General features: G+C 44.1%; 1 protein-coding gene across 5 annotated transcripts in view; it reads left to right on the top strand.

Annotated features, from left to right (window-relative positions):
- Nucleotides 1-13,688, top strand: part of fynb (FYN proto-oncogene, Src family tyrosine kinase b) — a 74,225-nt gene continuing 60,537 nt past the window's right edge. For 2 of the 5 annotated variants that reach the window (XM_069705804.1, XM_069705801.1), the window contains exon 1: nucleotides 5-154. The gene's annotated coding sequence lies outside the window, so the exon portion shown is untranslated. Of the gene's footprint in view, nucleotides 155-297; nucleotides 432-13,688 lie in introns of those variants that run through there. The other 3 variants (XM_069705807.1, XM_069705806.1, XM_069705802.1) reach the window with 3 other exon arrangements.

Here is a 13,688-nt window from a genome sequence, read left to right as displayed (position 1 = left end):
TGCAGAAGTAACGCCATCACACAGCAGCGGCTACGAGCAGCAGCAGCAGCACGGCGACATCAGGCCACCGCAGCGCGAGTCCGGATCGGTCACATCGTTGCTCTCCGCCGGACATGGAATACTCTGCTGCGGATTATTAGGCGCGTTGGAACCGGTAAGTGACACCGGTTTCTCTTTTTATGTTACTCTTCATTGAGCTCGCTGCTTTCTCCGAAGCCGAATGAATTACTTTGATTTTTTTCCCCCCAGATTTCACTATTATTGCCGTTTGTTGAACGTAACGTGCCCTGCTGGCTCCTCTGTTGTGGGGAGGCTGTCGGCGAGGCGTCGGCTGGTTTTACTTTGTGTGTGCTGAGTGAAATAGAAATATGAAGGCTTTCACGGCAGCTCCCGTCCAGCCCGGTCACCGGAACCAAGAAACGCGAATGAAAGTAGGTTACCGGCTGCAGAATGTGTTTCTCATCACATTTCAGCCCTCAAAGCATCTTGACGCAGTCGTTTCTGATCCTCTCTGCGCGGTTGTTTACAATAACCCCCCCCTTCTTCATCATCATCATCATCATCATCATCAGCATCTCCTATTGCTGCTTAGCGGAGTCAGATGAAGGACACAACCTCATGATTCAGAGGCTCTCTGTGTGTGTGTGGGGGGGGGGGGGGGGGGGGAGAGACACACCATGGTTCTCTGTTAACTTTGAGCATCAAGGGTGCGTTCACGGACATTAAAAAAAAAAAAAAAGAAGCTGTGATGACAGTATCAGTCTTGTCCTGACTGCATCCTTCTGAATATGCGGCTGTGATGATTTCTGGACAATAACATTAAACTCTTCTTTCTTCACTTTGCGTTCTTCTCAAGGAGTCCAGCCTGTGGCAGGGTTCACATAACAGCTCCGGCTTCGCGAGGATGTGTTTACCTCGGCTCTTTTCCTCCTCCCGCAGGGGAAGTTGCTCCGTTCTTTGCGTCTGTAATTGAGGTTAAATGCTCTCATCACCTTGGTTTCCTTTAGAAGACAATGATGGGCACCCCTCCATCTATTCCCTCGGCCCGTACACCCGGCCCGCCATTTGTTCCGCGTGTTGTGTCTGCAAAATGACTGTAATTGATTATGTCATTAGGCGCCCAACACTTCCTCTCATCCATCAACCGACCAAGAAGTGTTTGTGAATGAAGCCGCTTCTGTTTACAACAGACAGCGAGACTCACGACCTGAAATGCAGAGCTGGAACTTCGCAGGCCGTCTTGAAGGACTATTATCGCCATGTTTTCAGAAATCCAGCTTGCTCAGGTTTTGAGCGGTTCCTTTCAGTGGAAGATTTCTACAGCAAGAAGAAGAAGAAGCTGCTTGTTTTCCAACCATGTGATGCTGAGTTCAGGTGCTGCAGGTGCAGTATATTCATCTGTGGATGGATCTGTCCCCAGGCTGCAGGCCTAACGTCTGTGCAGAGGTAGTAGTCGTGGAAACCAAGCTCAGGAAGCACGGCGGTTTATTAAGAAACATAAAATGTTGTAGCAGCGACACAGAAATCTCAATCATTTGTTGTATGGAAGTCAGAGTTTATCCTATGAAATGACAGATGTCGAAAGAGAGCGTGTTTAATCTGGCGTTTTTGCGGTGAAGTTCTGTTCTGCAGATGTCCTCCTCTGACTCGTGGCTTTTGCAGAGAAAAAGCCTTGTGTTGTCAGGATGAGTTATGAGTTCAGGGCTGCTCCTTTTTCTTCTCGCATACAATAGGGCGAAGCACTGAGAGCATCACCAGCCAGAGTCCCTTCAGTGTGGAGGCCCATTTAAGACGGACATCTTAAAACCGCCTCTCGTCTTCTAGACGGTGGTGAAACGCTGCCGAAGCTCCGTCACCGGCTGACAGACCTGATCAGACACGGGAAGTAAAGAACACAGGAAATCTGACGCTGGTAAAGGTGTCATGTTCATAAATATAAACTTGGACAATTTTAGTCTGCAGTCAGTTTCTGATCTCATGGTTTCGTTTAGTTTTTTTTTTTTTTATTTGTGGATTGCTTACTAAGCAGCCCCCATTACAACCCGGTACCACGGCAACGTGTGAAATGGAGACGACACGTGAGATAGCCACGCTTTTCGCTGTGAAGGCGTGATACTGGGTTGCCCATCACTGTTGCCATGTTGAATTTTTAAATGAACTTCAAATAGTGTATGTACATATACACAACACGGGTTTGATGATAGAAATATTGTCCCTTGATATGAACCTTCTTCCAGACAGAGGACTCTGAAACATAACGGGACCACCTTCAGGGCCATAAGCTCCGCCCCTAATGTTGTTTAACAGTGACTATTAGTTCCAACAGTACGATTGGAGCTCAGTTCCCTGCTTTGTGGTCGTCTTTGTACTCGACTCAACTCCCCCCAAAGGTTTTTCTCCTCCAACCTTCTGTACCAGAACTTCACTGTTCCTCGGACCTTTGTCGAATTATTAGTCAAAACCATCAACTTGCTTTAGTTTAATGGTGAAGAAGCTTCTCTGCACTGGTGAACGTCTCCCTTTAACATGTTGTTAACATACAGCACAGCATGTCGTAGCCGTATAGTTCCTCCTCTTGATGAGAATCGTCCCACCGTGTTGACATGTTTGCGTGGAGGCGTTTTTGTGAACATGATGTGGTTGTCTCACAGAACAAACAGAGCGACCATGAGATTCAACTCTTTCTTATTATCTTCATCTTTTTTTCTTTCTTCTTTTTTTTTTTTTTTTTATTGTAAAAGAGACAGTTGTAACTCTTCATCTAATGTCAACTCTACAAATAGCTCTTTATTGTTCTGGTGAGTGAAATTGCTGGCAGCCACGTTGGCTCTCTCTCATCCAGTCATAAGCCTTGTTACTGGGTGGTAGACAATACACATAGAAGTAGAGCGTGATCGATATGTCAGTCAGCTCAGTGAGGAAATAATGTTCAGCTCAGCGGAGGCATCAACTCCAAATATATAACAAAAAAAAGTTGTTTATTGTGGAAAATATCAGCTTATTTTTTCTTTTGACTTGTTTCCTTTGTTGCTCCTAAAATATATATTTTCCAAAAAGTTATATTTTTAAAAAGCAAATTTGAAAATGTCATTTTCAACATCACATACTTTTGAATTATCATGCCCACCCCCGTGTCTGTTTTAGTGTTGTTTTCTCTTGCTGAGGACGTTTTGCTTTCAGTTCCACCGTGAATTCAGAAACTATTCAGATCCCTTCAAAATTTAGTAGAATTGATCTTATTGTAGAAAGGCCTTTTTTTCCCTCATCATCAGGACAAACATGAGGCTGCAACATTCTCTTCTCAGATTGATTGTGAAGCATCTCACAGGCTTCAGAAGCTGGACATATCATAGATATGTCTGTATGACGCAGCTTTTTGAGTGCACATTAGAAAAGAAGAATCATTATTTTATGGGACTGATTTGAGGTTTTTTTCTATCTTATGACCAATTCAAGGGTCGAGAGCCCGAGCTTTGGAACCACAGCTTTAGCAGCTGAAGGTCCACCTTGTGTTTGGTGTGAGATGTTTTAAAAAATATATATGTATTTCTCTGTGTTTAATGAAAACAACGTGCGTCACTGTGTGTAAGTATCAGAATCCAGATGCAGATGAGGTGTATTGTCCGAGCGCTGCGCCTCGGCCCGGCTCTGCGTTGTTTGACCCACTTTAGACTCGCCTGGACCTGGAAAGCGTCCGCCGCCGGATCCACTCCGAATCACTCATCCCGGTTCTGGAGCTCACGGCGCCGCCGTGTTCTCTACTGTACGCTGATGATGTGGTCCCATTGTGCAGCGTGCCCAAGCTGAGACGGAGGTAGCAAACAGCTGCTGGCCCGGCGGGGTGCTATCGCCGTGGTTACATCAGTCCTGTCGCTGGCCGCCTTGTCACCGCTCACCCGTGGTTTTGAACCGTTCGGAGCAGGTTTTGGTCGTCGGCGGAGAGGCAGCAGCCGTCCTACCGCTCTAATCCTCCTTCTGTAACCCTGCGTAGCCGCTCGTCTCTCTAACTCGACACTTACACACCTTCCTGCCTGGAAACGCTATTTAATAGTCCACCTCAGACACGTGGCAACGAGATCTGCAGCTGGAAATAATATTTATCTTCAGAAGAGTAGAGAAAAATGCTGTCTTCGGTTCTCCTGGTTTGTTAGTCCATGTTTGTTAGATAAATGACTTGCATGAGGAAGTGTTGGTTGCTGTCAGACTGAAACTAAATATGGAGGTTCAATCTTAAAACCTTTTTGGAAAAGCACATCAACAACAAAATATTAAGCCCTGCGAGGTTTCTGGAACTTTCTGTCTCTGCTCTCTTCTCTCTGTTTGTCTTTCTTATGCGCTGCTTCTCTTCGTCCTGTCGGCAATTTGGATTGTTGAGAATATGAATTTTTCACATCCCCACAGTCGCAAGTGTAAAATGGGATTTTATTTGACATTTTCTTTTACCGAAGGACTAATTGGGAAAATATTCTGCGTGATGGATATAATCATTAGTCGCAGCCTTATAATCAAACTAATGTTTTTGCAGTGAGCAGGACTCAGTGGTTTCAGAGTTTCAGCAGAAACACCAGTTGATTCACCAAATATGTCAAGAAATGTGTCTGTGGCTGTCAGTCGTGATCAATATATTGATACTCGGTAACTAAGAGAGCTTGAAAAAGAAACGAGTCAGTCGTCACCTCGACGCCGTGTCTGAAGGCGGTTTGTCTTCAGGTGGCCCGTCTGTCCGTCCGTCCGTCTCATTCTTATGAACGTGTTGGACTCAAAGATGAAGTGATTAGATTATGGTGACCAAAGGTCAAAGGTGACCGTGACCTCACGAAACACTTTCGTGAACAGAACTCAAGAGGACGTGTGCAGATTATGACAATATTTCACACATGATGGGATTTTATATCCTTGAAGTCGAAGGTCAACGTCCCTGTGACATCACAACATTCTGTAAAAACACTTTTCTGGTCATTATATTTGTGTTCTATCAGAACTGGTTGGACTTCTGCTTGGCACGACCTTTCAACCTGTTAGTTTCGCCACCTGATGTTGATTTCATTTAAAAAAATGTTTTTAAATTGGAGGCATTTGACTTTTGCTGCTTTCACTTCCTAAAAATGGACATACAATTTTTTTGCTTCATTTTTTATATTTAGGTGTTTGAAGCATTTTGAAGCAAAAGCTGTCTGCATTTTTATGCAGGGTTGCCATGGTTACAGGCGTTATTCTATTCTGTTTACGAGTAAAGTGCAGTTTACTTGTTGACACACACACACACACACACACACACACACACACACACACACACACACACACACACACACACACACACACACACACACACACACACACACACACACACTGTCCCAGGTCTCTGATCTGAACCTTCTGACTTCCACTCGGTGGCTGTTCGAACAGAGCTGCTCACTGAGCACCTCGTTGGTATCAGCTGTTCTGTTTCCGCTGATTCTGTGTTTCTGAATTTGATCTTATTATCAGCAGTACAACAGGTGAAGCAGCCGAATCTGCTTCTAGACAAAAGATAGTTCGAATGACGGAGGAGATGCTGCAGCTCACCGAAGACGCACTGAAATATGATTTCGATGTTCGGCCCATTTGTTCATCTTAGAGGTTCGTCAATTATTTTAGTATTCTTTGACAAGTGGTGTCAAACATTTTGTCACAGTTCTCATGTTGAAATCGTACTAAAATACTATTTGGAAATTGTTCTAAACTAGTTGACTGTTAACGATAATGTTTTATGGGTCAAACATTATTATTATGGTTCCACAAGTATGATTTTTATACCAAAATCCTGTGAAAGCTCGTCATCCACCCGTCAGTCAGGATGCCGTGTCGGTGTGACGTTTGGCCGCGACATGGAAGAGCAGCTTTAGGTTTTCGCCACCAGAACCACGCAGTTAGTTTTGGGAACAAACTACTGGGAAGGTTTAGAAATACATCACCAGTTTGGATTGAATTTATATGGACTTATTAAAATACAGAAATCCATGTGGCTCTCTCACAGACTTGAACGCTGAGTGAATGCGTTGGTACATAAAGCACCTGTTGTACATATAACATATATGAGCGGCGTGTCTGCAACGCTGTGGTCTGCATTGGTCTTGTTCTGTAAAGGTCGAGCTTGTCTTGTATGTAATGTGGTTTATGTCCATCTACTGTACAGACTCAGTATATATTAGAGCTTTCCAGACTTGTTGAGCACAAAGTAAAATCGTCTTCCTGTTCAAAAGGAATCGTTGGGTTTCTCTGTATAATGCTGGAAAATTCAGTTGTAAGGACTTGATTTGTTAAATGCCATTGGTGTTGTGATTTGGTGCTACATGCATTTAATTACATTGAAAAAAACCCACAAGTGATGAAATGTAGCTGCGCCCGATGTGTGTGGCGTCCCGGAGGTGATGTCGTCACTGGAAGCCGGCGGTGGGTCAGATGACCCGGCTCGTACGTTTTGGACCGCGGGTTCAGTCAGCCGAACCCTCCGAGGTCAGGAGGACCCTTCAACAATGCTGCCCTTTCAGTCCCACTTCCAGTCCAGAGATGAAATCTCTCTTTTCTCTCTCTGCCTTTTTTTTTTTTTTTTTTTCCCTGCTTCGGTAGCTGAGTCGTGACGTTCTCGCGGGCTCAAACGAAGTTATTGTTCCAGATGAGTACATGTTGAGCCGCGGATGAATGCAGTGTGACGGAGCCGGTGAGGACGTACTACAGCTCCACATCATGTGATCACCTCCGAGCGGCTGCAGTCCCTCCAGCATCTCCCCAGCCGCTCGTTAAAAACAGAGGATGGACTTCTTTCTCACATTGCATACATCAGCCTCATTTAGAATAAGGAGGGGGTCGGTTACCGGGCGATGCCACCGGGTCGCTGCAGCAGTGAAGGCAGGAAGTGATGTGTGACACTCGCATGAAAGCGTGTCAAAGCAGGGCCGGTGGAGACGTCCGTCTGAGGGTGCCTCTGCCGAGGAATTCAATTAGGAGGAGTTGTTTGTGCCGTTTCAAGCAGGCGGGGTAATGCGCGTCCTATCACGCCGATCGCATCGCGTACAATCCCGTACGGCCTCCACTTCCTGCCGCTGACCGTCTTTGTGTTTTGCTCACAACGGCGCGAAGTCAGTCAGCGGTCGCGTGGCTACATTTCCTCTGAAAGGAATCAGTTGCTCATTTACATGTGGAGTGCAGGCGACGAGAGCCCAGCCAGCCTCTCACATCCTGCTCCACATTTTCCATTTTTAATCTCCCTCACTTTTTTTTTTTTTTTTTTTTTTTTTCTTAATCTCTCCAATTCCATTTAGCTCTCGAGTCCATTTAGCCTTTATTCAGGAGTTCAACAGTGCACTGGAGCGCCTCGTCTATATTTAAAAACCTCACCGCTGAATAAATCCAGCAGAAATCTTTTAATTCCACCGCCCCGACCTGAAAGTTTATACTGCTGCACAAGTCGAGGAATACAAACGGGAGGTTCCTGTGACACTTTTCAGCCATTAAACGGGCAACCGAGCGGCCAGCGGTCCAACGGACTCCGTGATCACTACTGACGAAGCATGAAGGAGCATTTAGTGCTTTTTGAAATCTGCTCCATCTTTCCAGCTGCGTTTGCTTTGCAGTTATTTCACTGCACGATTATGTGTTCAGACTTTTTGAATGCTGTGCTTTTGGAAAAAGTAAAAGCAGATGGAAAGGCAACAGACAAAATTACAATGAGAGTATTTTATTGTAATTTATTGTCCGCATGTTTTCTAAATTAAAAATGCTTAAAAATCAATGCCTTTAAAAAATGTGAATATTTCATGCTTTTAGAAATCTTTTTGTGATTGAAAATTAAATATCTCTGTTGCTATTTTCTGACATTTAGTTTTCCCTGGATGAATCAACACTAATCATCAGATCAATAAACAATGACTCGGCTCTGAGAATCTTCTGTTCGGTTTCACATCCCTGTAACTTGATTTTCATGTTGAACAGAAACTGTCATTGAGGCTGGGAAACACCCTGAAAGTTCTACTGCGAGCCTTGAAAGATATTTGGCTGATAGGAAGTCGACGGTTTGTAGTAAATATCACTCACAGGTGTGGAAATGCTTTTTAAAAGAACGTAGGCAAGAGAGATGACAGAATTTGTCCCAGTGAGAAAACACTAGTGCTGCTTAAATATTATATATATTAGATATGATATTATAGAACTTCAAGAATTGTCAGATGAATCCCAGTCTGATCGTACCTTATTGCAGATGTTTACATATTTAGAGGGACGTCAACCAATCAGTTGATGTATAAATTCATTTTCTCAGTGCCGCCTCTGAGACGTCTACGATGATGTCATACAGTTCATCAGCTGGGCTCCAATTTTAGGGAATAAAACAATAAATGGCAACACTATGCTTGAAGTAATTAAGAATCATTTCCATAGTTTGTAAAACCTGCCATCTAACACATATTGGGTCTGATTTACTAAGATCTCAAATAAAGGTACTAAACTGCATGTTCTTTCCAAAAGTTAGCAAATCTTTTTTCCACCTGTTGTTCAGGTGATTTACTGAGTAATTGCGTCACTGAAATCAGGTTCAAATCTCTGTATTTAAATGAGGTGTTTGCGTGTTAAAGTGATTCCAGTAATGGAAAACAGAGCGACCGCAAAAGGAAATATGATCCCATTGAAGTTAAGAAATATAAATATAACAAGAACAAAACGCTTTATAGGAGATTATCAGCAAGAAATCAATACTGTGGTGAAAACTAAAAGGAGAAAAAAAGTCTTCATAATAAAACGTGGGTGAATAAAAGAGGATGGTGGATGAGATCCTCTAACAAACAGAGATCAGCAGGTCCAGATCTTTCTGTGATGAGCAGCTGACTTTTCATTGAGTTCCTGGAGGTCTCGTGAACCTGATGAAGCTACCTGTGAATTCTGCAGGACTCATTCAGGATGTGACAGCTCACCTGAATAACAGGACTGGAGGGAGATCCAAGCAGAGATACGCTGGAACCACCCAGAGGCAGCAAAATGCTGAGTCGGAAGAAGTTCTGACTTTGCTGGTATTTCGTGGCTCCTCTTTGTTGTTGGCTGTCAATCATCTTTCTGTTCATTCAATAACTCAGAAATATCATCGCTGGACAAACGATATGTCTGAATAATGTTTCCCTCTGACATCAGAAATGTTTAACGGGTGTAAAACCTCGTTCTCTACGTATTCTCTGGTTTCCTGCGTCTCCTTCACAATAAGAGCAGCCGTGTCTCCTTCACAATAAGAGCAGCCGTCTCTCCTGATGTTCATCTGATTAAAACCTTCAGTCGTACTAAAATACACAACAATCACTGCTCCTGTTTCTACTTCCAGGTTCAGTAAATATCATTGTGGGTGATAAATTGTTCTATTTGCATGTTTCCTCTCAGTATTTTACACCTTCAAACAGAAACGTCCAATATTACATATGATGCAGGAAAACACACAGAATGGACAACGTGTGTTAAACTGAACATTAAAAAGATGAAATCCTCGCTGCACGTCGTCAGTAGATCTGAAGGACGTTGTTTTGCGGGTGATGTTGAGTTTGAACCTGATTTTACACACAAACCTTCAGTGAATCAGACCCACAGTGTGTTGAGAAAACTTTTTCAGTCACCAAATGTAAAGAAATGACAAAATATTTTTCAGAACTGCAGAAATGCTCGGTCTCAAACAGGTATTCTGTAAATAAACGGCGTCGGTGGGAAGAAAGTCGACTTTGATGAGGAAGATGTTTATCAGCTGCATTAATACGTCCGACGCGTCGGACTGATTATGTGTATTTGATAGTGGAGTCTGTCTCTTGTTCCACAACTGATCTCAGCACTGCTCTTCATGTAAACATGTCTTTCTGCCCTGTGATTGGAGCTGATGGAGTATTTGAAGACGTGAAGCATGTGTTGTTCAGGATGTGGTCACGGCGTGTTCACAGCTGGTCTTCTCTGCACTGAAGGTTAGCGAGCGTCTTTAACCGTCACAGGTATCTCTAGATCTCGTGGCCGTCGGAGTTCCCCTGAAACATCTTCACTTGTTAATGAAATGAACTCGCCATGAGTGTTTGTACTTTGAGGGGGAAACAAAGTGCTTTGTGTACGCGTTTATGGCCCTGAGTGTCGCTGTACATAATTAAAGGCCGCTGTGTCTTAACGTCATGTGACAAAGGTTAGATTCTGTCCCGACAAAGGTTAGATTCTGTCCCGACAAAGCCTCCCTGTGCTGCACATGAAAATCTGCATTGCAAAAGAAGCTTCAATGTTTTCGATGAATTTCAATGTGAATATTGTGATCTAGCTTCCTGCCCACAGATTTCTCCTCAGAAGAGCGTTTGTGTGAAGCTGCTGAGCCTTCGTCTCCTCTGATAGCAGCTGTGTCGCTCCTCTTCCTCTTCCTCTGCAGTAAGCCGTCTCCCGTCCGTCTTCTCTCTGCTGTAACTCTGCTCTCCGTTTCACTCTGCAGCGTCATTTCTCTGCATTGCTGATGCAGCTGCAAGATGCTGACAAAGGAGATGATTGCTGGCGCTGGTGTGGCGGACCCTGGGCCGTCACCGGGCCGCGTCGCCACGCTGCCAGAGGATGGAGCTGAGTCGGCGTTATCTTCAAGGGTGCACTGGCACGTGTTGACATAACTCCCAAAGCCAGAGCTTTGAACATGTATGATAATCAGCGTCGGCCAGAGCTCGTCTTCTCTTACCGCCGTCCACAGTCGGATAACATTTGATCATTTCACAGATTTTCCCCAGCGAAAAATGGACAATATTTGAAACCGATGGATGTAATTCATTATTTTTAATGAGGGACATGAGTGGAGAAGGCTCGTGAACGTGTCCTGAGAGGCCGGCCGCGGTTCAAAGGTTGAATGTGAAGCAGAAGCTGACTCTCCTCTGAGATGCAGAGCCCTTCAACTGTGGAGCGCTTAAGTTCAAACGTGAAGCCTTGAAATTACAGTTGTTTGTTCTACTACTAGATGGTGTCTGAGTGGATTTTGGATTTCTTTTTTCCGAAAGAAGATTCTAAAAATCCTTCTTTTCAGTTTAGATGATATTAAACCTTCAGTTGACTTATTCAGATGGCAAAAATGACGGCCAGTGATCGAAATCCAGGATTAAGGACGCCTCAGAAAAGTATGGTGGACACAATAAGTTCTGTGTCATATCACTTATTGTCCTAATTTTAAATGATCCATTTGGTTTGGACCAAACTAACAACAAAAAGGATCCAAAGTTTCCACCAGAAAAATAAAACGGAGTGAAACCTTGTGAGCCGAAACAGATTTACACCAATTTCGTGGCAGAACGGTTACATCGTCATGACAACAGAGACTTTTTACCATAGTTTTTACCACGGTATCTGTCCCTTTAAATGCAGTGATTCCCAACCTTTTCAGTTTGGATTCATCTGATTGTTTCATATTTAATAGTTTTCTCAGCATAAACAGTGACGTGTTTTACAGATTAAATACTCGCTGAGCAGAAGATGTTTATTTTGGGATCCTCTCCTCCTTTAGATTGTCGGGCTCCTCGGGGATCCCTGGCACCCTGCTGGGTCTCGTGTTTTTATGCGTCTCAGTACAATACTCACATGCTCTATGAATCCTGCACAGTGGCTGTGATGTCTCCTCCTCACGATCACAAGCAAAGGCACGGGGGACAATCTCAGAGCTGTCTCACTCTGGAGACACTCAAACACAGCCTGGCCTTCGAGTATTTTCCTCCACATATTAAAAGGATGCAGTTGAATCCACATACTGTCCACCGCTGACTCCACCTGTCCCTGCAACTGTAGATCTTTTATTGTTTTTTTGTATTCATGTATTTTAATCCGGGCTCACTCAAACAGTCGGTCTTCATCTGTAAACGGTTATTTATAATCTCCGCAGTGACACCACTGATTCCAGAAAGAGAAGTTTCCTCCACATCTCCCTCTCCGCCTGCCAGTCATCCAGGAGTTCCCCGGCTCCGTGTTCAGGGTGTCTCCCGTGGGAATACCATCATTTGGTAATTCTGTCTTCCTACGAAGACACAAAAGCTCGTTCGGTGCCTCTGAAGTGTTCACTCTTGATCTGGAAAAACATTCCTTTTTTTTTTTTTCCCTCCCTCCATAATGCTTTAATCACCTGCTAAATCCCTCCCTCGTGTCGTGGAGATGCCGACAGAGTACAGGAGGCCTAATGTGCTGCGAGGACGCTTGTCCATTTTAATCCCCTCCTCAGCAGCGTCTGCCAGTTATCCTCACAGGCAGAGCTGGCAGCTCATTGGCAGTCAGGACCTGTCAATCAGCTCACATCTGTCAGGGCTCACGGGAATGACGATGCGATATTTGGGACGTTGCAGCGTGTTGTGTGTTTACCGTGAACTCCAAGGCAGCGTTTGAGGAAACAAGGCCAAGCAACCGAATATGATTATCAGCGCACCGTCTGCTCGCTCGCTCTGATTGCATGGAAAGGCTGCAGCCTGCAGCTGTAAGCTTTGCAAATACAGCTATTATTGAAATGGCAAAGTGCCCTACTTACCCTTTAGAGAGTAAGCCCTGAAACGAAGCAGAAGTGGGTGGCTGACGGCAAGCTTTATGTTCAACTGTACAAGGCAGAGAAAAGAGTCGCCCACCGCCACCACGGAGACTTGGTTTCATTTCCCAGCAGGACACGTGCGGATCAACCAAAGCGCCCAAAGAGTACGACTGACTGCTCAGTGAGGCTGCCGACATATTTCCTGCAGGAGTACTTGTCTTCTACGAGGAAGTAGCTTAGAGGAAGCAAGAAAAGCATCGGGTGGAAGGGAATGAGGGGAAGAGGAGGCTGTTTGCTCATGTTGGGCCTCTACAGCAGGTCTGTAGCCATCCGAGGTCTTTTCAATAGCAACGAGATCACAGAAGGCAATCGATCCACTCATTCTTAATCTTTCATATGCACATATTCATATATATCTCAAAGTTTGAAAGGTACCTTTTTAAAGTTTGTAGTTTTCTCCTTTTATGAAGCTTGGATATGTAATAAAAAAAACCTCTCTAACAGTTCCAAAGCTTCAACTGAAGGTTGTATTTAGGAAACAAGACATTTTGATACTGAGGAGGAGATTATATGATTTTTTTTTTTGGTGAAATATTCCTTTTAAGTGTTTTTTTCATTGGCATCATTACATTACATTACATTACAGTTAGCTGATGCGTTTATCCAAAGCGACTTACAATAAGTGCATTTCAACCATGAGGGCTCAAACCAGAACAACAGGAATCAAGAAAATACAATTTTTTCAAGAAAGCCAAACTACAAAGTTCTATCAGTAAGTTCCATTTTAAGCTACTAAAGTTCTGCTATTCAAGGTAAAGTCTGAAGAGGTGTGTTTTTAGTTTGTGGTGGAAGATGTTCAGAGTTTCTGCTGTCCTGATGTCGGTGGGGAGCTCATTCCACCATTTAGGAGCCAGGACAGCAAACAGTTGTGATTTTGTAGAGTGTTTAGCTCAGTGAGGAGCAACAAGCTGATTGGTAGATGCAGAGCGGGGAAAAGCCATGCGAGTGAATGACAGAGCCGAGAGAGTTGGTGTGCAGAGAGAGAGGGTGGTTAGATTTTCTACATTTCCTTTCTTATGCTCTCATAGTGGCTCTCTGGGAGCACCGAGTCAGACAATCACGGAGCTGGGGAGGACTGGAGGACATGGAGGAGGACAGAGACAATCAAAAG

This window comes from Brachyistius frenatus, unplaced genomic scaffold (assembly GCF_029030835.1).
Source record: "Brachyistius frenatus isolate BFR_SWC_R1_liver_20210118 unplaced genomic scaffold, ASM2903083v1 Contig_59, whole genome shotgun sequence".
NCBI lineage: Eukaryota > Metazoa > Chordata > Actinopteri > Embiotocidae > Brachyistius > Brachyistius frenatus.
Note: the sequence above shows the minus strand (reverse complement) of the source record. Positions and strands in the feature narration are given on the sequence as shown.